This window comes from Choloepus didactylus, chromosome 7 (genome assembly GCF_015220235.1).
Source record: "Choloepus didactylus isolate mChoDid1 chromosome 7, mChoDid1.pri, whole genome shotgun sequence".
In the NCBI taxonomy this organism is placed as follows: Eukaryota; Metazoa; Chordata; class Mammalia; order Pilosa; family Megalonychidae; genus Choloepus; species Choloepus didactylus.
Window position 1 is genome coordinate 6,094,052 of NC_051313.1, and position 6,983 is coordinate 6,101,034.

General features: G+C 37.4%; 1 pseudogene; it reads left to right on the forward strand.

The window, feature by feature from the left end:
• Nucleotides 1-495: 495 nt before the first annotated feature.
• LOC119540439 lies at nt 496-3,167 on the forward strand (annotated as a pseudogene).
• Nucleotides 3,168-6,983: the final 3,816 nt, after the last annotated feature.

Genomic DNA, 6,983 nt, shown 5'->3' on the forward strand with positions numbered 1-6,983 from the left:
GGGCCCAGCCCTGCATGAAAGAAACTCGTGAAATGCTAGTGGGCTTGTATCACAGGACCCCTCGACCCCTCAACTCTCGCGGGACCTTGTTAGCAGAAGCAGTCGTCCTAGATGGTGGATCCTTAGGTTTCGGGACCTGGGACAGCAACTCTGTCTATAGGATATCAAGTTGTGCTGGTACCGCCATATGAATAATTAGTACCTGAAGTTTCAATGTAACATGGACATTTACAGTGCTGACAGATAAATGCAGACACGTAGGAACCAAACACTAGGCCAAACACTTGTAAAAAGAAAGGAGTTTAGGAAGTTCTAGTGTTCTCCATGGCTGTAGCTGAGTCTGAAACCCTGATGCTTAAGCTCTGTTCTAGATGACAGCTCCAACTCTTCAGGATATAAGGAAAAGAGATAATACTTCACAATGACAGCTCTCTGGTTGTACAGGTTTCCCAATATGTGGATCATGATGACTGTATTGTTGGGACTTGCCAAAGTATGGCTGCTTCCTGATCTATCCACGTTACAGGATCAACAGTGGGGTTAAACGGCATGGATGAATCTTTGTGTGGTAGAACTTTAAGGAATGGTACCATTGCTCATCCTGAATAAACCTCTTCTCATTCTCAAGTACGATCAAGGTCACCAAAGAAGCGACCACAGCCTGTGCAAATTCAGACAGGAAATAGTAATGGAAGAACCGCTGACTTAAAACAGCAAAGTATCGGAGAGTCGTGGGTAAGCCTTAGGAAAAGAGGACTTTCTTCCTCGGAAAAGGATAACGCAGAAAGGCAGGCTATAGATAATTGTGAGAGAAGGCAAACAGAATGTGTTTCACCAGTTTTAAAAAGAATTAAGCATGGTCTAAGATCACAAGATTCACCTATGAAATCAGACAAGGAGTCACTAGCACAGAGGAGCAGAGTAGTGGACAACGATGCAGATTTTCAAGAGACTAGATGAGTTTGTCGATGGCTTACACTGGATGCAGGTGAGAAAGGGGAAATTTAAAAGGTGAATGTCAGTGAGGAAGGGCCATTATTTCTGCAGTAGTTGAAGAGATCGCAGGCTATTTGGCTGTCAGTGGTGTTGGTGACAGTGATTCAGCTGTCGTAAACTGTGATGATCGTCAGCCTGAAGGGAACACTAACAAACTAGCACTGATTCCCATGTGTTGCAGGAAAAATCAGTAGCTGAAAATGGGCATTTGGCTACCCAAACTTCAGTGTTCCTTGAGAGTAGGAAGGAAGACAGTTACATAGACTGCAATGTGCCTTGCACAAATTCAGAAGTGCAGGACAAATTGGAGGGCCACAAAATTGTACCTGCTTGCCCTCCTGCAGAACATGTGAATCAGCTGGCTACTGAGCCAACAATTGGGGCCCTTTTCTGAAATTCAGTCATCTTTAAGGGATTCTGAGGAGGACATAGATGTAGTGGGAGATAACAGTGCCTCAAAAAAAAAAATGGTGTAATGAAAACACCAATAACATCCTGGACCAACTCTTGAGAGCATGCCAGTTTCTGGGGAACCAGAATCACCTTCTGCTCTAGACCATGTTTCAGCTCAAATGATGTCTTTAGCAGAACCTCAAGAACATCATTATACCCTGAGAACTTCTCCACAAAGGGCAGCCCCTACCAGAGGTAGTTCCACTAAAAACAGTTCTCCTTGCAGAGAAAATGGACAACATGAGGAGAATAATGTTAGTCCCAATGAAACAAATGCAATTGTTAGTGGTAATATAAGTAAGTCTCATACAAATCCAGATGAAATTTCTCAGAATGGAAAAGGGATGTGTTCTGACTCTAAAAATTATGGACGTGAAGGACTAAGTAAGCCAACCTCAGAGGCGAGACACAATACTGGACATTTGCCATCTGCCAATGAGAATGCCAGTCAGCACATTATAGGAAAGGAAGATGATGATTCTGATGTTTATTACTTTGAATCAGATCATGTGGCACTGAAACAGAACAAAGATTACCAGAGACTGTTACAGATGATTGCTGTACTCAAGGTTCAGCATTCTCAAGCAGTTCAAGATCTTCAAAATTTAGACAGACACCAGAGAGAAGCACTAAAGATTCCCAATGGATTTGTGGAAAAACTTCGGAAGGCTGTTATAGGGTTTCCAAATCCACAGAGAGTTGTTTAGTTGCCTGAGATTGCATGGGACCAATATACCAATAGCTTTGGGAACTTTGAAAGAGAATTAAAATACTGTTAGAGACATACCAGGAGAGTTAAATTGTTTTTTGAAAAAGTAGTTTTACCGGCTAGACCAAAAAGTCCATTAGATCAAAAGAAAGTTGAGGAGCCCCTTTCATACTCTCTGTTATCTTTGAGTGATGATCCAGAAAGCTCAAACAGTCGTCCTTGGATGATAAGAGGACACCTGTGCGATGATACCAAACCTGAAACATTTAACTGGTTGTGGACTCTAGAAGAAGAGAAAAAGCTTGAACAGCTGCTCCTGAAATACCCTCCTGAAGAAGTAGAATCTTGATGCTGGCAGAAGATAGCAGGTGAAACTGGACAAAAGGACAGTGAAACAGGTGGCCAGCCGAGTGCAGAAGAATTTCATAAAGCTAACTAAGGCTTGCATTCCAGTCCCAGGCAGAACACCAAACTTATGTATGGACTCCAAAAAGTCTTCAACAAGCAGATGGCAGCACTCCCTTGATAAGCATCTCTTTAAATGACTTTCATGACATCCCATGAACCTTCAGTGTACATGGATGAAAATGATGACTGAACCTGTTTCCATAGCCACATGATATGGCTGTCAGAAGGCATCAGATGAAGAAAGTATTCCTATCACGTATAGGAATTTACCTGAATATGTAGATCTATTATAGTTTCAAAAGTTACAGAAGCAGAAACTTCAGATAGATGTAAGCTGAAAGTGTCTTTGTAAAACATGTGGGCTTCAAATGTGGTAACTGTGGCATAGAACTACCTGGGGCATTCGGTGACCCTGCAGGATTGTCCTCCAGATATGTCTGGATTTCTGTGATTCTTGTTCATACTGCCCACATGAAACAGATATTCACAAGGAAGATCACCAATTAGAACCAATTATAGGTGAGACACACTCTTGTCTAGTGTGTCCCAGGGCACCAGTTATAATTAACTTGATCCAAACTACTTTCCAGCAAACAGATGACAGGGAAGAGACCATCATATACTAGTCCTCTTCAACACATAGCAATGGCATCACTGTTAATTGTGTGCCCAGTTTGGGAAGACTCTTTGCTTTCCCTGAATGGACACACACAGCACGACAGCTTCCTGAGTGTTCTTGTCAAGTACAGCTCTGCCCTGCTGTGGCTCTAGATCACTGTTCATGGCTGAACACCCCTGGTGAGGAAAGGGTTTTCTCTGGTGATTTTTTCACCACCACCTTAAAGCTTTTTTAGGTGGTGATCTTAAATGTGTGAGATGGAGCACACGTTAAAGAGAGAGCAAATTCCAAAGGTTTCAGAGAACTTGGTCATAAATACGATAATGAGAAGACAAAGTATTTATATAAAAAAACAGTTTAAAAGCTTTCAGTTTAGTTGTGAAAATAGTTTTAAGCACAGAAACTGATTAGACAAAGTTTTAACCAATAATGGTGTTTGCTTCTAGGGTATACACTTTGAAAGAACTCACTGTCCCAGTGGTGGCCATTGATGGACTTTAGTAAACTGGAGATGCTTAACCATATTGATGGCTAATTCCTTTTATCCATAATGAACTGTTCTTACTACCAACAATAAAGCACTGCAGGAGGCAACTTTGGCATTGCTTCCTTAACCAGCTCATGGTGCATGAATGTTATGAGTCATTCAGTTATATTTTTTAAATGGACTGTTGTAAAAGAGGATCATGTGATATGTACCACCTATGGTGAAAAGTGCCAGTGGTAGTAACTAGCAAAGTTTCTAATTCACAACATTACTTCCTTTAAAATACACAGCCTTCTTTGGAGTTGTCCATGCAACTCATCAAAGAAAACTGCCTAATAGAAAAATCACGTATATGGCAATAATTTCCCTCTTTTGTAGTCTTCACAAGGTCTATAAAGATTATAGTTTTTTTTTACTATTTAAACAAGTGATTAAATTTAGTCTGTAGAGTGAGCAAGAGTTCACATATATTCTTTTATACTGCTGGATGTTGTGCATCATTTAAAACATTTTGTATGTTTCTTCTTATCTGTGTATATGGTATGTATATTCATTTGTCAGAAGAACTGTGAGAAATAAATTATGTGGATAATGTCTTTATATTTAAAAAGTGCTCACATTTGTGGAACCTCCCTGTAAGCTAGCAGTCATTTCAAACTTTTAAAAAAAATACATATATTTTGCTTCATAGAAGCTATGGGGAATTCACCTGCTTCACTGACCTTTTCAAGAGGAGAAAAGATATTTTCAAGTATGTTTTATTCAATACTTTATATGGTGAAAATTCCAATGTTTCAAGTTAGTTTGGAAGCTTTGTGATGCAAAATAACTTTTAGCTCAAAAACTGTTTATTTTGTTAAATCTTTATTTTTGGCTATTCAGTATTTCCCTTCCCTTAGACCAGCTGTTTCTTTATAAAGCGAGATTCTGCATTTCACTTTTCTAATTAGCTAGGGCACTTGAAGTAGGTGATATAAGTTTATACAAGATCACCTAAGGTATTATGAGACAGCAACGCATTTTACAAAGAGTGAGGCCAAACCAAGAATTGAGTCGAAATAGTTCCTTTAAAAATATCCCAAGAAGTGATGTGAAGTAGATAAATTGAATAATTAGGGAACGCCAATAAGCAGATCTGAACGCATACATACAGCAGTAATTTACTATGAATCTAGCATCTGTGAAGATTGGTGCTATCATGTATTCAAAATGTACTACATTCCTGAAATGGAAATTTGAAACATACATTACAAAATTTCTGAGAAAAAGAAAAGCCACAGAGAAGTTTTATTTGTTTATTTTTGTCAGAGCCTGTTGTTTCATTCCGCTCTTCATGCTGCAGAGCATTTTACTGCCTGGTGTTTCTGCTCCAAGGACTTCCCCTGGAGCCAAGGCCATTTGACTGTGTTGAAATGGACCACTTGTGACAGCTAAATCTTGGCCATGCCACTTGATTTCTCTAGTTCTTGGTTTCTTTATATGCCCAGTGATAGGGCTGATGCAGTCTCTTGCTCTTGAGATATGTAACTTTTTGATTTTTTTAAATGTATTAAAGACGTAACTGTAAGTGGCACTTTTGTATTCTTTCAAATGAAATATTTTTCACCTAGATACTAAAATTTTTTATCAAGTATGGTAATTTCTAGGATGATCGTCCAAGCTATAGTTTTGCCAAATCCACTGGTGTTTGCAACTTAAAATTATCACAATGACAAAACAAGAATGTTCTTTAATAGGAGATATAAACTGAAATACTTTGGAAAATACTGGATACATTTAATTATATACATTTATTCTAGTTTCAGAAATAATAAAATTATCTGTATTATCTGTTAAATTTTTAGGCTGAAAGGTTGATTTATCAGTACATGATAAAAATATTAATGGCTGTATCTTAATTATCCTTGTAAATATACACACACATGCATGTACATATATTTCAGGATGAGTGCTTTTCTAAATCATTGATTTCTAAAGGAACTTAGAATAATTAAATGCATCCTGTTATCATAGTTCTCCAAGTTCTAATGGGACATAAGTGTCATTCAGAGTATAGGACTTTCTTGATAATGATTTCTTCCCTAGAGTTTATGAAAATTCTTTTATGATAAAATATTTAGCATGGTGTCTGGAACAGAAAAAGTAATAAGTCAGTATTGATTACTCCTAGTTTATTATACATGATAATTTACTTTAAACATTAGATTGACTCCAGAAAAATCTTAAATTTTCTCAATTCTCATTTAATTATATTTGTTGATGCAGATTATGGAAACATGGATAGATGTCTATTAAATACCAAAAAAAAAAAAAAAACAGAATTGTAATTTAAATTTTACAGTTTAAATTTTACCTTGATGCTTTGGGTGAAGAAATAAATGCCTGTTTTCTCAAACAAATAAAATGAGAAACCCTCTGTGTTTGAACTGGCATATATTTTTAATTTGACACTAATAATGTTTAGTGCTTCATTGTGAAACATCAGTTGAGCCTTCTCAATGACTAGTCTGAGAAATCTTTATTTTTATTTCTGAAATCTTGCAATCCATCTCTTGAGGTTCGCACATACCCTTGCTCTAGCTACAGGTCAGCAGTGCCTACCTGTAGCTGTTCACAGCCTCGCTCGATTAGCCTTACAGGGTTATCTGTCAGTAAAAACGCTGCATGGAGGTGATTATACTTCTCAATATTAAAACATTCTTGATAACAAAAGTCATATCAATTAATTTTGTTGATTTTATTTCATGTTTGATATTATTTCATATTCATGAAATCATCCACATTCTAATTCTAATCATAAAAATATCTACAATTATTGAGGGTGCTATATTTGCCAGTCACTTTAGAAGACATTTTACATACTTCTAAGGTGTTTACAACCCTACAGGGTATGTTCTGGAAGTTTACAGATAAGGAAACCAATGCTGGTAAAGTTAAGCACTTCACCCAAAGTCACCATAAAAGCTAAAATCCAAACTGAAATATGCTTCAACCCAAGCCCTCTGGAGCTCACGTTGCACCGTGCTATGTAAGAAAAACATTGTTTTTATAGAAGGATGCAGATGAGAAGGGAGAAGAAGAGGGCGAGAAGGTGGAGGACAAGAAGAGAAGTGAAAAAGAGGGAGAATTAGAAGAGGAAAAAGAAAAAAGAGCAAAAGGAGGATGGCAAAGAACAAGGGCAACTAGAAAACATATATTTCACATGGATTATAACCATCCCATTTCAGAAAGATCTTTTCCTGTTTTAAAATATAAACATTATAAAAATGTTTCTGAATCTAGAAATCATTTGCCTTGGCCTTAAAAATTAC